Source organism: Hermetia illucens, chromosome 4, assembly GCF_905115235.1.
Source record: "Hermetia illucens chromosome 4, iHerIll2.2.curated.20191125, whole genome shotgun sequence".
Classification (NCBI taxonomy): Eukaryota; Metazoa; Arthropoda; class Insecta; order Diptera; family Stratiomyidae; genus Hermetia; species Hermetia illucens.
The window spans coordinates 60,277,240-60,301,866 of NC_051852.1; the positions used below are offsets into that span (position 1 = coordinate 60,277,240).

The 24,627-nt window shown below is 38.5% G+C and overlaps 1 protein-coding gene across 1 annotated transcript in view; it reads right to left on the minus strand.

The window, feature by feature from the left end:
- LOC119653506 (nascent polypeptide-associated complex subunit alpha, muscle-specific form) overlaps positions 1–24,270 on the minus strand; it is a 144,756-nt gene extending 120,486 nt beyond the window's left edge. Inside the window, exon 1 of the mRNA XM_038058164.1 lies at positions 24,235–24,270. The gene's annotated coding sequence lies outside the window, so the exon portion shown is untranslated. The remainder of the gene's footprint in view (positions 1–24,234) is intronic.
- Between the last annotated feature and the right edge of the window lie 357 nt (positions 24,271–24,627).

Sequence of the window (24,627 nt, forward strand, 5' to 3'; positions counted from 1 at the left end):
GCATCCAAAGAATACGAAAATTATTCTACTCTGCAGGTTGGTATGGTGATCAATAAAATTATTTATTCCGAAGAAGCAACCAACAGCTAAAAAGTGAAAGATAAAAGTAACAACGCGCTAATAAATTCCAGCACGACTATCCGGATTATATCACCTTTATTTACAGCGCATGTGATAAGATTCGGAATCTTTTTTAATTCGCGTGTTGTATTGTAAGGCCTGTGTAGAATAATAGTGTAGATGTCGAATTACTAGAAATGTTCGTAATCTTTTTGACATTGTACGCATCGTAAACTAATTGAAGTATGAAATTCCAAGACGATTGCTCCATAACAAAACAATTTATTTATTGGTAATGTAATGAGTAATTACGGGTTTGAATCAGATCTTGTTGGATTTCAGGTTTCGTCATCATCATCGACGGTGCAATAACCGAAGTTCGGTCAAGGCCTGCCTTAAGATTCAACAAATATGTGTCAATTCCAACGTAATGCGAGTTAGATATAGGATAGCTCCGGCTGATGAGGACGCGGTAGTTATCATTGTTAGAGGAATTTTTACGCAGTTAACCATTTGGATTTGTGCGAGTACCAGTGTCCACCAGAAGATATATATATACATACTTCAAAATTGACTTTATTGTGGCAGCTCCAGAAAAATGTACAGGGCTAGTATTGCTTCTGGCGATTGTGTTTCTATGGTATCTTACACTCGAAAGACACTTCTGAATATTCAACAGTTTGGACTAGTCAGAATTCTATTCCAGGGCAGTGGGCAACTTAACGTTGTCAGGAAACATTACCGATATAGCTTTCCCAGTGATCCCCGTGAACCCATTTCAGAGGCAAAAACTATAAATCATTTGCAGAATTGGACAGAGTTAGAATCGGCCCAAAGGCCGACCGAAACAACGATGGTTTGGTCCGGTATATGGTGATTTGAAAGCCCCTCGACTACTCGGCTCGACTAAAGGAGAAGAAGAACATTTTCAAGAGCTACAAGAAACCGGACAATCGCTAATACACCTTGCCTTCTTGCCTTCCTTCTGACAACATTATTCATCCTCCACTCTAGGGTGCGAAGAATCAAACTAATCAAAGCGAAGCGATTTCATGCAGGCCACACGAGAGGAGAGAGTGGGAGATTTCTGTCCGATGTGGACTTTCTCAGGGCTTGGAATAGAGAAACTCGAAAAAAATTAAATAGATTATGTAATTTTGGGTGGTCTGCATGATTGCAAATAGGAGTGCGATAAACGCAACAATAACTGCGATACAGGAAAAGCTGCAGGAACTGGAGCCCGGAAAAGGTGACGGAAGCGAGACCTAGTCGTACTGGTGTAAATCAAAGTTCTGCTTGCGAAGTAATACTTCACGGCGGGAGAGATCTGGGGGGGAAGTGGCGGTGGTTTTAGTGGGAACCCCACGCACTGCGGCAACTTGATTCGGCAGCGTCTTTCAAAGACTTCCACCTCCACCCATAAACAAGTCGGGAAACCGGAAGCTGGGCGCTTCAGGTATGAAAGGTTTTATTTGCTTCTTCTGTGAGTATATTTGAGTGCAGAACTATCACATTTGTACGTAGCCTGTTATGTATATGCATTTAGCATGTTTGACTACCCACTTTAGTGTGATATTTATATTTAGTTGCAGTAAATTTACACTGTAAAGTCAATTTTGAGCTACTGTAACTTTGTTACTAATAGTATGATTTTGATCAAATTTATGGATAATATGCTTCATATTATATTTCATACTACTACCAACTTTTATAATTCTGGGATAAATTCAAGGGGGGTTTTTCTCAATTTCCCCAAAAATATGGTAATATACTATTATTAACTTAATTTGAATAGATATCGATATGGAGAGTATTTTGAGGCCTGGACACCATATAGAGGCAGCTTCATGATTTTTTTCAGATTTTTCGGTTGGGTAGTTTCTGAGAATGGGTCGGTTAAAGAAATCATCACTTGCTACTCCTCCCACTCCCCGCCATTTTAATAAATCTCAAAACAAATACCGCCTTCGAATAGTACTAATCGAGACCTTTCATTTGATACCCCACATAACTATATTCGGTGGAAAAAATTTTTACACCCCCCTTTTACATGTATGGGGACCCCCTAAATCTTCCCACCTTCTTACCAAATTTCGTGTCAATCGGTATAGCCGTTTCTGAGGAAAGTGCGTGTGACAGACAGACAGACATTGAGTGGATTTTAATAAGGTTTTGTTTTGCAAACGAAACCTTAAAAAACCCCTGTCAACCAATTTTGGTTACACTGTTTCCTTGGTAGCAGTGTGGCTGCGGCTGATAAGTTGCTTCTGCCCTAGACGAAACCGTCAGTCATTATTTTTAACAGAACTGCTTTTCTTTTGCTTGTATAATTAAGGGATGAAAAGTGAAGAAAATTTGACTGGTATGAAGCTACACTTGCGAGCGGAGTTGTATGGCCAATTTGTATAGATATAGCTCTACGTCATGATTGACAAAGTCCTAACTGACCTTATACTAAGCGAGAATAACGCTTTATTAGCAACTGTTTTTCGAAATTTGCAGGTGGATAACTCAAAAATATTCATCCCTTTTAATTACTTTTTGCGATGGATAGACAATGCTCCAAGTGAACTTTTAACTCATTTCGTAATAACAGTAATAATCGATCATATAACATAAGGGAAAATTCAAAAACCGTTTCTTTCTTTACTGAAAATTACTACTTGCCGCCTTATCCAGTGCTTAGATTTGGATCATCATCCAAGAGGAAATCAACTGGGGCCAATTTGGACAGAAATAAGGTGTGATTGCAGAGTCAAAAGCCTTAGAAAAATCCTTACTAATAATGTCCCAAAAATTTAGATAATGATGAAGTAAATTAGTGGCAGTCGATTGACGTTTAAAAAAACCGTGTTGTTCTTAGATATAAATTGAACAAAGTTGGCGATTTCAAGGATCATTGATCGCCTTTCAAGGATTTTTAAACAGGAGAGAGAAATGAACGTAATTTTCAGAGTGAGTAGGATCGCCAATTTTATGCGTAGCAATAATGCGAGAATCTTTCCACAGGTTAGGAAAATGACAACATTTGATGCTCTTGTTGGTAAGCTATGTTTGCATTTGTTTGCGCTTAGATGTTACCAATCATCTGGACCATAGGGACTAATCCATCAACCTTTGGAGTCTTAGGAAAACTATTGGAGTCGTATCGTTAATATACCCCGAATGGTTCTGTTTTATCAGGTTTAGTTTATTAATTTTAATTTAACTATATATTATCGAAACGCACTGGTCAAACGAAAACAATAAAGATATGGATGAAGATGATCCAGTCCGGCAGATCCTGCCTGAGATGGAGTCATGGCGTAAGTCCGAATGCCAGACAGGCATAAAACCGGGGTGTCTGGGGTTCCTTATTAAGGCAGGCTTAGACCGGATACCGGTTGTTGCCCGTTGACGATGACGTATATTTCGCAAACATTTTGTGGCTGTGTTTTCCAAATTAAAAGTTACGGCTTTCATAATCCGTATGAGGGATTCAACGTATTTAGTTTTCTTTCGACTCTGTAAATGGTATTGTGCATTGTCTTAAAATCTATTTTTAAATGCTGGAGAAAAGTATATTATCTTTTATCTATTACCTTTTTAAGATAGATTAGGATTATACTGTCAGACTCGAGACTGTCGAAAAGGATTGGATCAGGAAACTGTGATATCAGTAACCTTGTTCTTAAGATGAGTGGAAATCATCTCTAATCATTAGGATCTTGTGTTCACTAGTACTTCTCAGATGAAGCCCACGTCGTAAATGATAACACGTGCCTAAGAGAGACTTTCACGACAGAGTGAGGTAAAAGGAATATTAATCTATATTTCATGCTTTTAGATAGAAAAGAAAGGGAACGGAATAATTGCCGTTTTCTTTAAATGAGAAGGTAAAGTGTATTAAACGATAAGGGATAGCTTAGATCTAACGACCAGAATCTATTCACATAGAAAGTGCTTGGCACCAGCATGTATCTTATTTATTTTCCCTCTCATAGGGAATTGCTACAACTGTTGTCTAATCCAACGACTTTGCACCAAAGTCACAAAGTTAAGCTTCAATCCTGGATCGTAAATTGTTTTCTCTTTCAATTTATCAGTTTCATTTTGTTGAGATTCATTTAAAATTTTTTCACGATCTTCGTCTCGAGCGAATCACTGTCACTTATTTACCTCGACATTGTCTCTGCCATATTAAGCAGCCAAGCCCTGAAGTATCTTCACTGCCATGCGATTCAAATGCAATGTTCGTAGATCACCTTTAAGGCATTATGATAATAAGAATATGGCAGGGTGATCTTCAAAACGTTTTTCTTTGTTTTGGTGATTCCTTGTGCTTAAACATCCAATTAAGATGCAATTTAAGGTAAGGGTGATCGATCAATGCGAGAGGAAAGCGCCAAAGGCTCGACAAAGGTGTATAACTGACATTAAATTGAACAATTCTATTTCGGAACTTGACGTTTGGATGAATTGACTTCATTTTGAAATATTGTAGAGCGGGAAAGTTTCATGAATTTAAAATCGTGTTAATTTGTATGCAGGTAAAATAGTAGCTACTGTAACCACCTTTGTTTTTATAATGTGAGGGATTCACTACAACAGATTACTGTATGGCGTGAAGTCCCTGGGATGAGCAGGAATAAAATGCCTCTTACTTATGCACTATATATATACCCAGGGCTTGCATGCTTTAATCAGGTTATCATCATGGAAATATAATCATCACTATAATCACTGCCTATAAAATATACCATAGTTTTATTTGGATTTTATCATCCTGGAATAGGACGACCAGTGCATTAAGACTTCATTAATGCGTGAATGAATTCTAATGATTCGAGAATATGCGCCTATTTATGGTTCAAGATTATAAAATGAAATAATAAATAAAAGAAATAAAGGATTCTTCAAACTTAAGATGTGAAGTAATACTCAACAGCGTAATGGCTTTTGGAGGTTTTTATGATTAAGAACGAATTAGATAAAGGAGAAAATATTGACCCTGCTGAAGTTCATATAAAGCAGTCCGAAGGTTAAAGGTTAAGTTTCCTGGTGGTCTCAGAGAATAGGCCTGACCTTACCGTGCTAATTAGGGCTATGGCAAGGCGAGTCTGTTGGCCCCCATGTTCACGGGATTCAAACAGGTGCAATAAACAATAAAAATACCAACAACAAAAAAGCGGTACGCTATATCGTGCGAAAATTGATGCATTAGATTGAAGCTCACCTCCGCAACATTCGTAACTAATTGGTAACACCTGAAAAATGAGAAGTGAGGAAATCAGGCAGCGGAGCGATGGTAAAAATTGACCTGCCACGAAAGCCACAACGCACAAAAATTAATGATCAGAATATAGAGACCAGCAAGAATATGTCTGAGGGTGACACACCAGACGATAGAAAGAAGACAAACTTCGGTTACCAACCCCAGCCAAATGAACACAATTCTAGGAAGTTAGGAATTGGAGAGTTTTGCAGAAACTTCCCATGTAGAATCATAGAATTATAAGACATACCATTGAGAATAACTTTGAAATAGAAGAGGAGTATATATAATGGAATGGAAGATTTCAACCGGTTTAAGGTCAGCCATTGGATTAAAACAATCACTTCATCAACGAAACTACATAGGTGGAACAGCAGTTCAGCCGGGCAAAGCCAACATGTATACGTCAAGGGGTAAGGCCTCTGTAGAAATTCCGGAAAATTGAACTGTTTTTATTTGCTGAAAATGCCCTAACATCTTAAGGATAGTACGCTAAAAGGTTTTGCATGGGGAAATTATCTAAATACTTCTATTTTCAATTGGCGCCTCTCTCTCTCTCTTACCCAAACGCATATACCGAGATATTTAAAAAACGTTTTTCTTTCCAAGTTGCGTTTTTCAAGTTACTATGCTCGGAAGCTTTTAAATCACTGAAATCGCCCAGAGTGTATAATATCTTCGCAGCACTATTCCAAAGTGCCTGGATAGCATTCTGAATTCTGATCATACTAAAGGGTATGGGGGCGGGTACAAGTGGTTTTCATTCCAAATACAGAGCAAAAGAATTCTTTTCACCCTAAGTTGTCCAGGCGAACTTCCCTGATATTTTTCGCACTGAAAACAGTACGAAAAGTAGACAAGTTGAAGTGCTAACTAGTACCAATTCTATTGCCATGAATACAACTGAAAGTTATCCACAAGGCGGGTCTTATGACTAGACAAATAGATCGAACTTCGCGAGAACTAACTAACGATGAAATGAAGGTCCAGGGTTACGGTGATGACATAGTAATAATCCACAACGGAAAATAGATAGTTGTGATGGGATTCAATTAGAATTGAAAATTTTTAGTAACTGATGCAGGATGGTGGTGCTAAGCACCAATTCAACCAATATCAGGATAGAAGTTAAACAGGAGACAGAGGACTTAGACTGACTTAGACCTTAGACTGCTCCAATACTTTGAAAAGACAGGTAAGTATGCTGGTTCAAGTGGAAATATACACCAGGTGTGCATACTTGAACTTCCAAAGCAACTAGGAGTCAGCTATTGAGGCACTTAGATTCAGCCAGGTGAACCCTACACTGGTAGGCGAATGCCTTGATAACTTAAATATGTTTCGCTCGGACATTAGGCTCTTAATATATTTACTTCCAGAGCAGATTCGGTTAGTGGGCAATGAGGCAACAAACATCTTGAAATAGGGGGCATCAAAAAAGACTAATCGATACACTATAGTTATAATAGCTACAATATAACAATCAAATCAGAAAAGTAGCTCCTTGTGACGCAGTGCAACATCCATTGATACTATTATTTTTAGACTAATTTAATTGATTAACCATTTATTAATGATCTAAACTAACTAATAAAAAACCAAGAGGGAACTCAAAAAATTCTATGGGGTTCTTGTTACTTGTACACTAACGGAAAATTCATTAATCATCAGTTAAGAAGTTGCCAGGGAATAGTAGATTACATGATCTGAACGCTTAGGACTACGGAGAATAGCATCAGGCATAGTAATAACTTGGACGACCAAAAAGGATGGATACTTCCGATACTGGCATCCAAAAAAGAAATCGCGAGATGCACCAGGAAAGAGCATTAGCAAAATTGTCAATCAATTAGCGGTGCAAATTATTTAACTATACAAAATGGACCTCATGGAAAAATGAAAGCGGAGAAAGAGAGGTTGCTTAACAAGTCGGAGCGAACTCAAAGAAAAAGAAAGTAGCAACCATAGTCTGTAGCAATGTATCCACACACTGCATGGTAACACTGGCGAAGCTCCAGGGAATCCCCGAGGGCAGGTTAAGGAAAAAATAAGCCATTATTATAGTGACTAGCAAGCAATCAATAATAAAAGACAAAGAGAAAACGATTTGAATTCACCGCTAAAGATGTCCAAAGAGAAATTCCGTAAGGTGGCAACCTAGAGACCAAGCAGTTAACAAAATACGTGAATGCAACAAGGGCAGCGTAAGTAGACACCATATTAACCTCACCACAACAAAGTGGAGATCATTGCGATAGCAACAGTGGTATCAAAAAAAGTGAAGAAACAAACCATGACCAGAGACCTTTGTCATCAAACCGAACAAAGAGAGATCTTTTATACAAGTCCTTCCACAAATCGGAAATAGCGCAAAACTAGAAAATGCTGAGATAAATGCTAAATTTACCCGGAACTCTCAAACCGCTGGTGTCGAACTTGGATCGAAGAACTTGTTCAGCGAGGATGTGCATATCCTCTTAGGACGGAAAGTAATAGTTTCCTGCTGTTGGCAAGAAAGAGGTGAAGAATTATCTCGATGTAACCGATCTCAGGATAAGAGCGTATCTATTAGTCAGTCAGTTGTGAAAACAGCTAAGCAACTTCTCGATGTCTGAGCCTGTGCCTTCTTTTCGGGAAGAACTCACGTATTGGAGGATGAAGGTAACTTTAAGTTGTATACTAAGGAGCGCCTTCAAACCTGTGAGTTTGGCCAACAAATTTGGGGCATGGTAAAAGCGCTTTCAAAAGCCAAGCTACTTTTTGCGAATATTGATGCACTGTATAGGAAAAGACAAGGACAACGGAGAATGAAGGCAGCACCGGGAACGGCCCAGGAATAAATCTGTGGCCTGGATTTCTTCGTATGATGCTGACCTATCCCACCTAAGTGGACACGCGGATGATATTGTGGTGGTATCCGTTGTGCGATCAATCGAGAAAATCTAGCGTGCGTGGTGAATTGGCGAATCAGCAAATGGATAACCGAGTATCGAGTCTCCCTAGCTGTGAAGAAGACGGTAATGGTCGTCGTGATGAAAGAGAGGATTCCTAATGTTCTACCGGCATGATGAGAGACTTCAGCATAGTGCCCTGTAGCATCGACTAGGCTAATCTTATATTTTAGGTTGAACCTGTTAGCCGTAGTCGTTGCCGTTGAACAATATCGAGACACTATCGCTGCCTCCGGTTCAAATCCAGGTTTGCTCTAGATATCTGTGCTGTCCTCCTGCTATCACCTGCACAGCATCAGCAAGATGATCATGAATATCAAGAACAGACCTATTGAAAATTGGGAGTGTATGGATGCTCCATATTCCATTAAGCAGTGAACAGAAGACTTAAATTTGCTTCAAGACTTTCTACGGACAACGTTACAGCCAAAATGTTTGCGATTTCACAAACAACCAATGTTGGAGCTAACGGCCAATGTCAGAGCGCCGATGATTTTAGTCAGCCTAACACAGGTTCAATAGCGGAGAGTTTCACGCGTACCGTCCGCCTAACGTATTGGTGATAGCAGGAGTAATTCCGGTCGGTCTGCACGTTGCAGAGCTGAGATCTTCAGATACCACAGAAATGGTGGGGAAGATAAGGAAGCGGTCGTTTGTAAGGGAAGATCTTGAACTCTGAACTTATGGTAGCAATCTTGGAAGAGATAATCTAGAGACATAGAACGCACAACTTGAAGCATGCGAGCGTAGTTCAGCTGGGCGCACGATAAGATTATTATCTAACCGAGCTACTCAACAGATACAGGTACTTTCGGTCTTAGCTTCACAAAATTGAATTGGAAATCAGAAACAGCAAATAAGGTGAATGGTTAAACATGCCTGTCAAAATTTCATCTTCTGAAGAATATCTGAAGATGTACTTCTGGATACTTTGATTGAGGCTATGCTGCAGAGTAAAGATATGTTGCACGTTGAACTCAAGCCATTCTTAAGACGGAAAAGATGGGGATGGACAAGGGTGACGGCTCCTAGATTGAATTAGCCTAATCTGATGTAATGTATCAAACGGTTCCAGGTTAATGTCATAGAAACAGACGGGACTGGCCTGCCCTCAAAACAGAAATTTGACACTCTGAGCGTAAATACATACTTTAAAGGAAAATAAAAAACTCCTCTAGTCCGAATGAGACTATCAATTTTTCTATGCATGTACTGAGAAATATGAATAAGCGAATCAAAAATGTGCGAAACGGTTCTTCATCGTTTTCTGTGAAGTAAAAATTTAATAAATTAAAAGTTATATTTTCTGGCCAGTAATTAAATTTCGTAGATTAACACCGTAATACGCGACATTTTCCTATATCTCCGCCAATTAAGTACTTTCACTGACAAACATATGTGCATACAGTGCCTAAATTTCAAACACTTTTTATACCATCCTCAGACTCAAGCTCAATTAGTGCTTGAAACTTAACTGGAAAGAGATACTTTTAATCTCCAACTTTTCTTCAATGTCAAATTATAGAGCATAACAAGCAAATCAGAAAACAAATGTGCAGCTTGCACTTGATTGCCTGTCAATTTCTCTTTCCGCCAATTTCTTCTAATGCGATCCCAGTTTTTACTGCCAACTATGGAAGTAATAAAAATCGCCTTTCTCTTTTTTTCGGCTAAATCACTTGTAATCGCAATGCGCGAGAAAATAGGCTTATTTGGATCAGCGATAAAAACTACAATTATGGCCTTAGGTGCAAGAAAAGACAAGACAAATACTACCGGCAGTCATAAGATATGGATTTATGAAGATTTATTTTGTATGAATGCGCTCATGTGGAAATTATCTGTGGATTATTGGTACAGATAACGAACTCACCGGTGTAACTCAAGCCTTACAGTTTGGTTATTATCCGGTCGAGTAACGCGATTTGAGCTCATCCAGCTTTTGTGATAATTCTTTCATTGAAGGGGAAATTAATTTGTATTTTCTGATGTTTAGAATGATTTTATTCTTTTATGAAGTATCTCGAAATAAAGAGCAACTTAAGAACTTCCTATTACCGCCAAGATCTACAAGAAGTTCGAATCACTCTAGAAACACGAATCTCGCAATGAAATAGATTGAATCAGAAGCGCAAACATTCCATGTGACTGTAACTCAGCAAGTTCGCACGAATTAGAAAAGCAGCTCACTGAAGCGTTGCATGCAGTAAAACCAGTAGACGGGGTCCATGGATCAAGTGCCGCTTCGTGCTTCTCTCGAAACTTCCATTAACCAGCCGTAGGGAAAATTTGCTATCGTTTAAGTGCACCTTCCCATACGTGCAACTGTATCCGGTCTCGCTGGTACCACTACTGATTTCGCGAAATGGACAAAACCATAATTGCAGATGGCATCATAAAGTTGGCGTAAGAAGCAACAAGAAGCTACTTTCTACATCATTTCAAGGTGATTTCTACATGCCCGAGCCTTTGGACCCTAGCTAAGACTGCGGGCCACCTGTGGATATGCGGCGAATCTGTGCAGACATGGGTTGTCTCGAATGCCAGATGCAATCCGAACTAGACCAGTATAGTGCAACCTCACATAGAAAATAGTTATCTGCAACTTGCAATGCAGTTTGTAGATACATATGTATGTACATATTTATCTGTGACCAGCGTCCGGTTTCCATGGCGATGTTTTTATTATTGAAAAATTCCGATATGCTTGTATCGCAGGAATTTGGGTTATGCTAATCATTTGTCATGTTCAACACGATCCCATGCTAAAATGATGGATGTTACGAGAGCCGCAAGTATTTGTATGAACACTTTTTCCAAAACGGAGCAGAGGATTTCCTGAGGAAGACCAAGCTAGAAGCAGCAGGCGGTTCATCAGGATTCACCAAATATAATTAGGCAATACCCATAGAAATTCAATGCGTGGCCAATTGGGAACATGGCAGCAATAGATTTCCAATAGAGAAACTTGTCACTGTGAAAAATTGACCACATTTCGCAAACTCGTCATGTTAAAATATCTTCCATAACTTATAGTAGGTTTACCCATATTGAACTGCCAACCATGATCAGTTGCACTTTGCAATCAAAAAGGAAATGAAGACGTGTGGGGCGGGAGAAAAAGCTTTTAACCGAAAAGATATCAATTGCAGAATTCTGTTGAAGCAAAGCCTGGAAAACCTGTTTTCTCGTATCAGCAGTTCTCGTTGGAGCTGCATTTATTGCATGAATGACACTTGTTCCAGTGCAAACCTCCTCATATCCATCTATCTTACCTCAATTCGCGGCAGGTTGGACAATGTGGATATGTAGTTGTCTATCTGCTGCACTGAATACTGCATCGATTGGTTTTTGGGTTTTCTTATTTATGGAAAATCCAAGTGGACAAGATATGCCGGTTTCTGGCTGATAGGCATAAATTTTCAAGCCGGATGTCGATGTAATTCCAGCAATATGGAACAGATTGCGCGTAATGGAAGAAATGGATAGGTTGCATCAGTCAAGTGTTTGGTCAAATACCTTTGCCGCATGCGAACTGCCAAGGGCCCTAATACGTACAGTAGTTATGATTGCGGGTTGTTTCGGCCGAAATGGCCGCAGAATTGTTTATGGATCATTATTTTGGATCTTCGGAGAAGCGATCCTTGTACAGACCTCAGTCAACTATCTCGTATCTGGTATACACGTAATATCAACCCAGAATTCTAACAGATCAGAAAATGGTAACCGATGTGAAACTCAACATAATTTTTAAAAGTGGTAAATACTCAGGAAACAGTAGGGGATTGCTTCTATGGTGATTGAAATTATCATAACAATCAATGAGAAGTGGCGTGTGTATACGGTTCGGACTCATCAAACATTCCAAAATTAGGCTAATTGAGGTGAAAGTTCCTAATGAATGAAATAACGAAGCAACTAAAGGCGATCATCATGTAGATCAAGGAACTTGGACATCTAGAAAATAGTCGTACTCACGACCATATCGACCATGTTTTGCTCAGAAATGATGGGCTTCTACTAATGTAGAGGGGCGGACTGGGATTTTGATCAAGGAAAGCCGCCTATCATTATCATGTCCTCTTTTCGGGACGAAAACAGTATCGCTACACTCCAAAGAGCATGTATATCTATTCTACGAAAGCAATTTATTCTTATACTAAAAGACTCAACATAAATAAATTCAACAATCATATCCAGAGAAAGGAATACTACCAAAAATTTACAAAAGCAACCTGGAGGTCCAATCATGGCGTAAAAGGAACGGTTGGTTGGACGAGGAATGGCAAGTAGTTTCATACAAGTCGGGAAACCGGAAGCTGGACCCTTCAAGTATGAAATGTTTTATGTATTTCTAATACATATAAGAGTGGACATTTAAACACCGGAATCTTGCTCGCATTATGCATTTAGTTTGTCAGACTATTGACATACTTTACTGTACTGACATTCATAGTCTTAGATTGCAGAAGAAGCGATAGATAGCGATGATAGAAGCGACAAATTTGACCTATTTGACATTTTTTAGCAATAGTGCGATTCCAACAAAATTTGGTAGGATCGTGCTCTATAGTAAAGCCTATATTACTGCAATGATTGATGAATCTGCGATAAACTTTAGAAAATATTAATAATAAATATAGTAATATGATAACTTATATAACTTTTTTTATGAAGACATTAGCATGGAGGCATGAGGCCTAGACATCATATAGTGCTAATTTTCTGAGAATGGGTCCGTGGAGGAAATTATCATTTATTACTTCACCTTGCCAACTCTTGCATCAAATGCCAAAAATGAGGCTAGGCCTGGAAAGTTCAAATTGAGACTTCTTATTTTTATAAGTGAATTCGCTCCATATCAAGACCACGTTTTCTTGTATTAAATGCGTAATCTTCTTTTTCTTCAGCCTTTGTCCCGTTCACAAGCGGGGTCGGCTCGTCGTGATCGGCTTCGCCATTTGGCTCTATCGAATGCCTGATCTGGGTGCAATCTCGAGGCTTTCAAATCCCCGTCCAGCGTATCAAGCCACCGTTGCTTAGGTCTGCCTTTTGGTCGTTTACCATCGACTTCGATGTTCAGACCAATCTTGGCAAGTGAATTCTCGTTTGCACGAATTGCGTGACCATACCATCGAAGACGCCTCTCTCGCAACTTTTCCACGATCGGTGCAACCCCATAACGATCGCGGATATCCTCATTTCGGATATGATCTAAACGTGTGACGCCACTAGTCCAACGTAGCATGTCGTTACAAACAATATTAAATGCGTAATATTTATAAATATTCCATAATTAAGCCCAATTTGTGCCATCATAAACGAGACACGCTGCATAGAATGGCCCTTCACCTCTGTGAATTATAGGTCATACACTCAATCTCTTGTTGCGAAGTATGTTTTTAACATTTCATTTTCAAAGAGACTAGCGATAGTTTTATTATCAACACATTAAATATGGTGGAAGTGATAAGCATATAGGCACAAAACCGAACATATATAGTAGTCATGGCATCAATACACCCACTTGGATTGAGGACCTTTAACTTCTCAAGGGATTCTTCTTCGTTCTTTTGTTGGAAGTTTTACTCAATTTTTCTTTTAAAATAGATCCAACATTGTGAAAGATCGTGGTATACCAGGTGGGTTGAAAAGTTCGTAGGCTAACACAGATAGTAGAGCAAGTTTTTGTTAGTTTGAAGAAAATAGATAACAAGTCGGGAAACCGGAAGCTAGACGCTTCAGGTATGAAAGGTTTTGTGTATTTCTTTCATATGGAGATTTGAGTGTGCATTTGTCCCATTAGCATGTAGCACGTAATATATGCATATACCCACTTTCAAGTGATTCAAAGTCTTGAATTTGCACTGAAACGACAAATTTGACCTATTATAACTTTGTTGGTAATAGTTCGATTTTCAGAAAATTTGGTAGGATCATGGTCTATGATGTAACCTACAACTTAAGGGGGGTTTTCCTGCCAACTACTAAAAATTATAGTAATGTACTATTATTAACTTTATTTAAACAGGTATCGGTATGGAGGGTATTTCGGAGCCTAGGCACCATATAGTGGCAGCCCCCTGATTTTTTTTTAGATTTTTTGGTTGGGTAGTTTCTGGGAACGGGTTCGTTAAAGAAATGATCACTTTGAACCCCCCGCACTCCCCAGCTTTCCAACAAATGTCAAAATTAAGACCGGCTTCGAAAAGTACTAGACGAGACCTTTAATTTAATACCCCACATGACTATATTTGATAAAAAAAACATTTACACCCTCCTTTTGCATGCATGGGGACCCCCCTTAAATTCGTACTATAACAAGTCGGGAAACCGGAAGCTGGACGCTTCAGGTACGAAAGGTTTTGTGTATTTCTTAGTACGTAGTACGTAATATATGCATATACTATATTATGTAAGAATATCCACTTTTGGATGTTATTGACATTCATATTCTTGAATTTGCAAAGAAGCGACAACTGACGTATTATAGCTTTTTTAGTAATAGTGTGATTTCCACCAAACCTGGTGCTGTACCCTATATTGTTGCGGAATTTCGTGGTACTAGCATGAACTTAAGGGGGGTTTTGCAGCCAATTACTAAAAATTATAGTAATATACTATTATTAACTTTATTTGTACAGATATCAGTATGGAAGGTATTTCGGAGCTCAGACACCATATAGTGGCAGCCTCCTGATTTTTTTTTCAGATTTTTCTATTTAGTAGTTTCTGAGAATGGCCCCCTTAAAGAAATGATCACTTTTAACCCCCCGCACTCCCCACCTTTCCAGCAAATGTCAAAACTAAGCCCGGCTTCGAAAAGTACTAACCGAGACCTTTAATTTGATATCCCACATGACTATATTTGATGAAAAAAAATTTACACCTTTTGCATGTATGGGAACCCTCTCTTAAATTCGTCGTTAGAGGATGCAACTCACTGTATGCATGAGCGTTTACAGTTCCCACATTTCTACCAAATTTTGTGTCAATCGTTATAACCGTCTCCGAGAAAAATGCGTTTGACGGACAGACAGACAGACAGTAAACCGATTTTAATAAGGTTTTGTGTTTACACAAAACCTTAAAAATGGTATCGAAAAACTGTACGACCACTAAAATCGTGGTATCGCCCTCGAAGGCCACTAGCCTGCGAACTTTTCCGCCACTATGCTCAGTGTTGACTTGTTAGTACTAAAGGTTTTAAATTTTGGTACGTATTGAAGTTCATCAGTACTTCAGTACTTTTTCTCATTTTTCAGTACCTTTTCGATTGAATAAATGCTTTTCAACAAATAACGTCCGTGAAACAGGCCAACATATCCGTACAAAAGCAAAGTAGTGTTTTCGATGAATGCAGTCCACGACGTCATAAAAGGTTTAAAATAACCTACTAAGCTGGCCATAAAGTAAAACGACCTTCTCCGGAAGTTGGCAGAATGAAAACAACGCAATGTTGTTTTCCATTCACGGAAAATTCCGTTCAAAAACACTACTGCATTAGAGGAAGACACGCGACAGTTCCGGTTAAGTTTCATAATCGCCCGGTCAGAACAAAACCGTTCATCTCAGAAAATAACCAGAAAAGCAGACTTTCTTTGTGAAAGGACGTGCTATAAAAAGCTTAGACTTTTGGTATTCAGTTCTGTTGTCTGGCAAAAGTAAATACAACTTGTTTGGGTTTAATAGAAACCAGTAGAAACTCGCGACAAAATGCAATTGTCAAGCATTGTGGTGGGAATCAGTCAACTTGGGGCGTTAAACCAACCAACCAGTTAATAAATTGAATTAAAACATGAAAAGAAAGTATACTGATGTGCTTCTATTTGTTACAAAATATCCCCTAAGGCAAAGCACAATCGCTTGTCTTCCAGTAGGACAACAAACCCAAGTAAAATTCCCTTTCGGCATGTAAGGCCCACGCCAGCTCTACGGTGCTCCCTAATTAATAAACCTTAAGACCTTTAGCATTTGCTCGAACTCCGGGTCCATAAACAGCGCATCTAAAAAAATTATTTCCGGTGAATATTGTAAGAAACTGGGAACGAAATTTCCCCCGATGAGGCTCAATACCTTTCCAATCTGATGGATCCTTATTTTACAGCCGTAATTGCATGCATAATATTGAAGTCAAAATGGAAGCTCGAATTTGGTTTAATTAGGATCCGCTCATTTTTCATCTTGTGCCAATACGTTTGTTACACATGGTTCTGTTGAGTTTCTTTGACTTTCTTATGTGATCTGTATTACGTAGGAATAAATGTTTTGGTCTTTTCTTTGTATCGTCTCATGTTTAGATGCGCGTTCTTCAATCTCCTCTCCAGCAATTTTTCGCAATGTGCGAACAAAATTGGTGGTCACATCACATGATATACAAAATGCAACAAGGACATAGGTACACATTTTTCTTTTTGCTTGAACTTAAGTAGCATTTAGTATCACATTTTTTGATACTATAATTTTTCCGCTTGCGGCAACATTCACTATACCCCATCAACATGCTTAGAAACTTAGATAGCCAGATAAAGCGCATAAAACCACGATTCCCCATGAGTCGACCGGAACGCTTCATTCAGGGGTCACCGTTCCAGCCATCCAAATTTCGCAGAATCTCCCAATGGACATGCAACTTAAAGTCCGAATATTATCTTCATTTACAAGGATTTATCTTTCAGATGAGCTTCCTCATTACCAAAAGTTATGGTAGATCGCCCATACGCAGGTATAAATAGATCCACTTACAACACACTTGCATCTACTTTAACGGTGAAACAGCATTAACCGCGTTCGTTGTCGGCCACTGCGCAAAATTTTGTTCATTCAGCAAAACGTAACACGAGAAAAGAGCCACATTGCTCGGCAAATTACTTATGTAAATGTTTAGATATTAAATTAAGCATTTTTAGCAGAAAACATTTGTGCGCCTGCTTTTATTATATCTTCCACATATTAAATATACACGGAGACATTGTAGAAGGTCGTCATATTATAAACATCACCAAAATATTTTACTTCGCAACGTTTCCATCTTTCGTGTGTTAGGTCTGAATTCAGGAATAATAGATTTTGAATTGAATAAGTTTGGCGCTAAAATCTCCAAAAAACCGTAACCTTGAACATTTGGCTTTGAAATCAATAAAACATGTTTAGTGGAATCGAGGAACAAGCGGAAACTTGTAATTTTATCCGGTTTAACTGAATTTCATATCTAATCTTTAATAAGGTTGTGAACAGAATGAGACTAGAAAGATGTTGGGTTTATGATTGCAAAACACATGCTCTCGTTCAAGTTAGGCTCATCCTTGTCCAACTTCTGAGTGGAACTAAGCTTGTGTTTATTTTCCATTCTTACTTTCCTTTGTTGTCTGGGCGCAGATTCAGAGTTTTAATGGAGTCAGCAATATCAATTTCCCTTCGCGTGTGTAATTGGACAAGTTTATGTTCGAAATTCGTCTTAGTTTTAGGCGCTTGCACCAGATTAAGTCTTTACGAACGGTTCTCCTTAACTAACTGAACCCAAATATTCTACTTAAAATGCTCAAATAGTTAAACTCGGGTTAAATACATCTGAATAAAGGAGAATATGAGCACGAGAGAAACACATTACATGCCTTGTTTTCACTTCGTTATGTAGTCGCTTTGTTGTTATTGCCTTTCCCTTCATTTTTAAGGTTTTGTGTAAAACAAAACCCGTTTCAAATCGGATTATTGCCTGTCTATCTGTCACGCCCATTTCCCCAGAAACGGTGACTCCTATTGATACGAAATTTAGTTTAAAGACGGGATTTGTAAATCCTGCCATATGTAGTGTTAGTTAGTTTAGTTTGCTGGGGGCAGCCGCAGCTCCGAGCACACAGGTCATTGTCAGGCCCATTGTACTATCCCCGTAAATTGCCTATTCAATAGCTTCCCGCCTACGGTGTTCGCAGGCTTTTGCGAATCTGAGAAAATTCTCCAGAGGCAAAGAGTGCCAAGGTGTCTTCGTCTGAGATCTGAGGATTTTCACCTGCCGGCAAGAGTCCAAATTTCTCCACTCAGCTGCGTGAATCCTTGCAATCATTGCACCCTTCAGTGTGGATGGCCGGATTCCAAGAGCTGGTACTGGCCCCATCAGTTCCTCGGCGAGCCAGTCTGTCAGTCTCCTCATTACCAGCGATGTTTGAGTGCCCCGGCATCCATATCAGGAATGTTTCGTTCAGTCGGCCAAGTTTCAGCCTGATGATAACTCCACACTAACTGGCTTGATACGTCGTTGCTGTTTAGTGCTGATAATACCGCCTGACTGTCGGAACAGATTCGAATGGTGCGACCCCTCGAATGGCATATATCTCCGCCTGGAATATGGTCGTCATTTTTCCGAGGGGTTGTGCCAATTATATAATCGAATTCTTCGAGAACACCCTTGCTCCCTCCATGAATGACCCGTCGGTGAAGATTATTAAGTCTGTAATCTGAAAAAACTCATGGCCATTTGTCGACCATTCTTCTCTTTGGATGATTACGACAGTGTATGTCTTTTCAAAGACGAATCTGGAAACCATATGCAGTGTTACATCGTTTTATACCTTCTGCCCTGAGTAATACATTCAAAAAGGCATTTACAATTTTTTCGCTTAATAAAGTCGTGTGGGGTATCCAACGGAAAGTCTGCATTACTACTTTTCAAAAATGGTCTCGTTCATGACATTTTCCAAATACCCTTCATACCGATATTTATATAAATAAAGTTAATAATACAGTCGAAACATCGTTTATAACGACAGATCGAAATAGTGAAATTGCAAAGGAGTGAGCAGTCTCATACTCCACAATATCAGCGATTTGGAAGGTGTTGCTGAGTACCATCTATAACATATTTTCCGCCATCCTACTAGGTCGGATAGCCCCATATGCCCAGAACAGGCTTCACTTCAGGCAAATCTCATCAGTTGCACCATCTTTTGATCGACTTTAAAGCCGCCTATGATAGCATAGCCAGAGTAAATGTGTACACTGCCATGGGAGAATTTGGTATTCCGGCGAAATTAATAAGACTGACTAAGCTGATCCTCACCAATGTGCGAGGCCAGATAAAAGCAGCAGGGTCACTCTCGAAAGCATTCGACATCACCAACGGTCTAAGACAACGGGATGCCCTATCATGCGTCGTCTTTAACCTGATCCTGGAAAAAGTGATCCGTGATGTTGAGGTAAATGCGAGAGATACGATCCTCTTTAAGCCCACCCAACTACTGGTCTATGCTGACAATGTAGACATCATGGGAAGAACGACTCGAGACGTACAAACTGCCTTCATCCAATTGAGCAGGCGGCGCGAGATCTTAGGCTACACATCAATGAAGGCAAAACAAAATATATGGTGGCAACATCAGCACCAAAAATTACCCAACCTACATCAAACCGCACTAATTAAACAAGAAGAATAAAGACAGGAGATTACAACTTTGAGACCGTTGATAATTTCTACTATCTAGGGTCGAAAATCACAACCGATAACAGCTACGACGATGAAAGCCGAGCACGGTTGGTGGCAGCAAACTAACCCTATTTGAGTTTACAGAAACTGTTCCGTTCGAAACCAGGACGCCAGACAGCTTTCAGGATATCGAACTGGTGGACCTCGGCGCAAAATCGGGATGTCTGGAGTTCCTTATTGGCAGAGCTAGACTGAATATCGGCTGTTGCGCCGTTGATGATGAGAATGATACAATTTCCTACAGATGAAGATGACAATGTACCACTAGCTCAATTAGTTGCTCAGTTGCACAGATCTACTGTTACAGAACCAAGGAATTTGTTGAAATAGATGACAATGTTGCCGTATACGCCTTAGCTACTGAGGAAGAGATTCTTGCAGAAGCTCAAAGTAAGAATCGTGACGAAGAAAACGAAGACCAGGAAAACCATCAAGAGCAGTTTCAATCAACAATAATATGTAAGGCTCTTAACGCTATAGCAGTTTTACAAAAATTTTTGTTACCTTTAACGACCAGTTTAATACTGATGATACCTTGACGATAACGAAACGTAAAATGCAAACATTTGAAGCTCAGCTTAAGGAGAATTGGCAGGTTCAATTTTTACAAATTTTTAGTTTTTTTATGATTTTAATTGCAAATATAATACATTCGAAAATGTAGAGTAAGAATATGAAAGTCATATTCGATTGAGTAGCCAGAGTATATAGGGCGGTGGGTTAAAGCGGCATTTTGAGCCCCTTACTTCTTGTATCGAGCTTTTCCCTTGAAAACGTCTACTTAATATGTGTATGTTACACATGCTCGTTTTGTAAGCATATTGTATAAATAGAAGGGAACAATTTGGAAGCTGGCTTTGCTTGTTATGATTCGGCTTTTGTACTGAATTCTCACTACTGTCAATACAGTAATAAATTTTTAAACGCGTTTTTCTCAAAACAACGGAGGGTGAAAAAAAAACACTTGACACATACACACATTCACTCACATTCAAAATAATAGAATGAACCACGGAGATATCAGGTTTTTTGGCGCCTAAAAACGAAAAATTTTATAAATCGCCCCCTTTTTGTTATATTTTAGCGAATTTTTTTTGGTGGTGGTTCGTTCTTGTTTTTTGTTTTTCTGTTCAGACATTTCAGTAAGCCGAAATCATCCAGGCCAAATCTGTAGCAAACAAAAAGCACATTGAAAAATTTCATAAATCCTTTTATTTTTAAACTTTAACATGATGATAATATATGTGCAAAATTTCATCAAAATAGGTTTTTTTTTTTAAATTACCGTTTGGAAAAAGTAAAAAAAAATAAAATTTGGACCCGTCACGTCCCCTTAAAAAACAGAGAAAAATGACTAATTACTTTGCAAACTAAGTGTAGTCTATGAACTGTACTGTAGGTACTTAATTTTTTTCATAATAAACTTTTTTATTTCTTTTTTCCACATTTTATTTGAAAACAAGTTCATATGCATAACCTATACCCATGCTACACACACACATGAATATTTATATGACTACTTGCGTATATGCATTGCTTATAACAACTATGGGACATGACGCTCCCTTCAATGCCGGTGTATACAGTTTCGACTTTAGTAAATTACCATATTTTTTAGCAATTGACTGAGAACCCTCATTGAGTTAACTGAAAATGTTATGCATAAATATATACCATAAGGTAGAGCATGATACTACCAAACTTAGGGGAAAACATCATTTAACAAAGGCATAATAGGTTAACATTTTTTTTTGTGCAAATTTACTGCAATCTAAAACTGGATGTCAGCATCACACACAACTCAATAGTCGGGCATGCTATTATAAATACATAAACATTACAAGTTAATTGCATGGAGCAAATGGACTCTCAAATATTCTTACATAGGAAATACGCAGAACCTTTCATACCAGAACAATTGACCTGTTGGTTTTCGACTTATTTTAACTTTTAAGGTTATGTTGGCAACAAAAATTGCAATAATATAAGTTTTAATATAAAGCATCACCCTGGGAAGTTTGATGGAAATCCTATCATTATTAGCAAGGTTATAGAAGTTCAAAGTTGCCTCTTTCGCACCAAATTGCTACTCCCTAAGAGATAAAATGTCAGTACCACATGAAAAAGAACATCGGATATATTCAATGTATATCAGGTGCAAAGACGACTTTGTATTCATCGTTTAGTAACCCTTTAGAGAGAGCACCTAATAATGGAAAAGTGAACCAAAAAACGACGCGCGGGAGGATCTTAAAATACGAAGCTAAAAACGGGATTCCTGATCTCCAACAAGCAGTGAACTTTTGGAGTGTCACCCAATAGATATCACGTCGACGTTTACAAGAAATAGATCTTCAAAGAAGGGACCATGAAAGAGCCCGCACAAACGACTAAACTACATATTATTCCTTCAAAATTTGTACAATAATGCAAATTTTGGACTGGAGGAGAATAATATTTACGAATCCATACAAAATAAACCTAAATCAGCCCGTACGTAGGGGAATCTCATATTCCGGTTTTAGTCATTTGGATTGAAGGTTCACTCAACGCAGATGGGTACATAAGCATAAGAAATTATTTGGAGCCTTCCATCGGCGGACTATTCTCTCTAGTGATTGATCCAATTTTCTGAGATGACTGTGCCCCATAACTCAGGGCAAAGAAGGTAGCATTGAATTTTTTTATGATCATTATCATTACATTCATTCATCTTTACTAGGTAAAGGTATATTTACAACGAATGCAGCTTACGACTTTAAACTGGGCCGGAAATAGTCCAAATTTAAACCCAGTTGAGAACTGTTGTCCTATTTAAACAAAATACGTCAATCGCAAAAATAAGAAAACAAAATGCGACTAAAATTCAGCAATAAAAGAAACGTCGAATAACTATATTTCACTCAATTAGTCTAGAAAATTGATTGATTTAATGCTAGATAGAATCAAGGCAGTATTGGAACAGGGAGTAAGAACGTTATCATTAATACGGAAGCAAATATACTTGGCCCCAATTGTAAAAAAATACGGAACGATGATGGTGTAAACTAGCAAGGGAGCAGAAGAATTCCGCATACCAGGCTGTACTCTCGAAGGACGCGGCCACGCGCAGGGACCTATTACGATCTTCGTCGAGTGGAGAGGCGGAATACTGGAAGCTGGACGGTATAAAGATTTTGTGTTCATGTTGTGTGAGAAATTTCCTATTACCGTTTCTCCATTCGCATATATCTCCAATATAAATATAATAAACTTATGGGAGGTTTTCGGGTAAATTTCTAAAATATGGTAATATACTATAATTAACTTTACTTTCACAGATATCCGAATGGGATCTATTTCGGCGTCTAGATTTCATATGGATGCATAATTGTGATTTTTTTAAAAATTTTAGTTTCTAATAACGAGACCTATTACTCTTTTTGGGCACACAGTTTAAGCTCTCACTCCCCTATGTTTAACTCGCAATCAAAAATATCATTAGTTTGTGAAAGTACTAACTGAGTCCTATCATTTGATATCCACCACGACTATACTTTGTGAAAAAAAATCCCCCCTTTCGCATATATGGTGAGCCTGTCCTCAGACTCCAGACTTGCTATATGCAAAGAGATACACAGACCACACCTTCTCAACAAATTTCGTGAGAATTGATCTACTCGTTTCCGAGTAAAGAGTAAAGTAAGATGGACATCGAATTGGTTTTAATAAGGTTTTGTTTTACACAAAGCCTGGTAGGATTGCTATGAGAGAATTCTATATCCCGAAGAAATTGGTGCGACAGATTAGGCTGACCTTGACCAATGTGCAAGGCCAGATATAAGCAATAGGATTACTCCCGGGACCATTCAACATCAACAATGATCTAAGACAAGGCACAAAAACTAAAACGAATTTTCAAAAAATATGATATTTTTGTCACTGGTTTTAGCAGGCCATTTTAACTCAAAACAAACCCGTTATATGAGAAATGAGCGGAATATACAAGGTATCTTGCTCTGGATGTCCAAAAGTTGACGGCGGACAAATTAAAAGATTGGTGACCGCAGGATTCACAGAACTTTCCTTAGATGGCAGAAGCAGCTAGAAGAAATAATAGAACATATGGTAGAAGAAGGACACCATACAGATAGTAATAATGTGAAGGTCCTTTAACAGGTACAAAAATGCACTTTGTTAGATGTGTCTGTTGCTTTGGCCTGAATTTTTGAATTAATAACAATGATAATCGATATGGAAATATTAGGTGTTTTAAGCTTAAGCACCAAAATTTTTTATTAGACGATTGAATGTAGTTAAACATAACACGAAAACTCCTCACACATACATCCAACTATCATCTTTACAAGTAATTTGACATAAAATGGTTTCTCTATATGCTCATACCCACAATTTAATTTGAAACAATGAATCTCAAACTCACCTAATGAGTGCTTTGACTGTGCTGTTACAACTAACCCCATTAAGGAAAAAATCGAAAGAATTCTCACCTGCAAAGTTTCCTTAAGAGAACATAACAAGGCTTTCTTCATTGAACGTATGCCATTCCAGTTTTCAGGTCAGATCTAAAAAAAGAATAAAGAAAAAAACTTCAGTAAACCGTCGAAATGAAAGAAATACAAGCGTAGAATAGAACCGCAGAAGCTAGGCAGTCCGTACTAAAAAGAATTTAAGAAAATTCACAAAGAACAATTAACGATTTATTGCCAAGAAAATGCTGTGCGAAGATAATTCGTGGAGGTTCTTTCTTCTCATCTTCGAAAGTTCCCTTTTTGTTTGATGGGTGAGGAAGGTTTTCCTGGTTAACCCAACGTTCTCATTTGTGGAATTTATCTCCACACAAACTTATGGACGTGAAATTTCGTCTTCTATTACTCGAACAT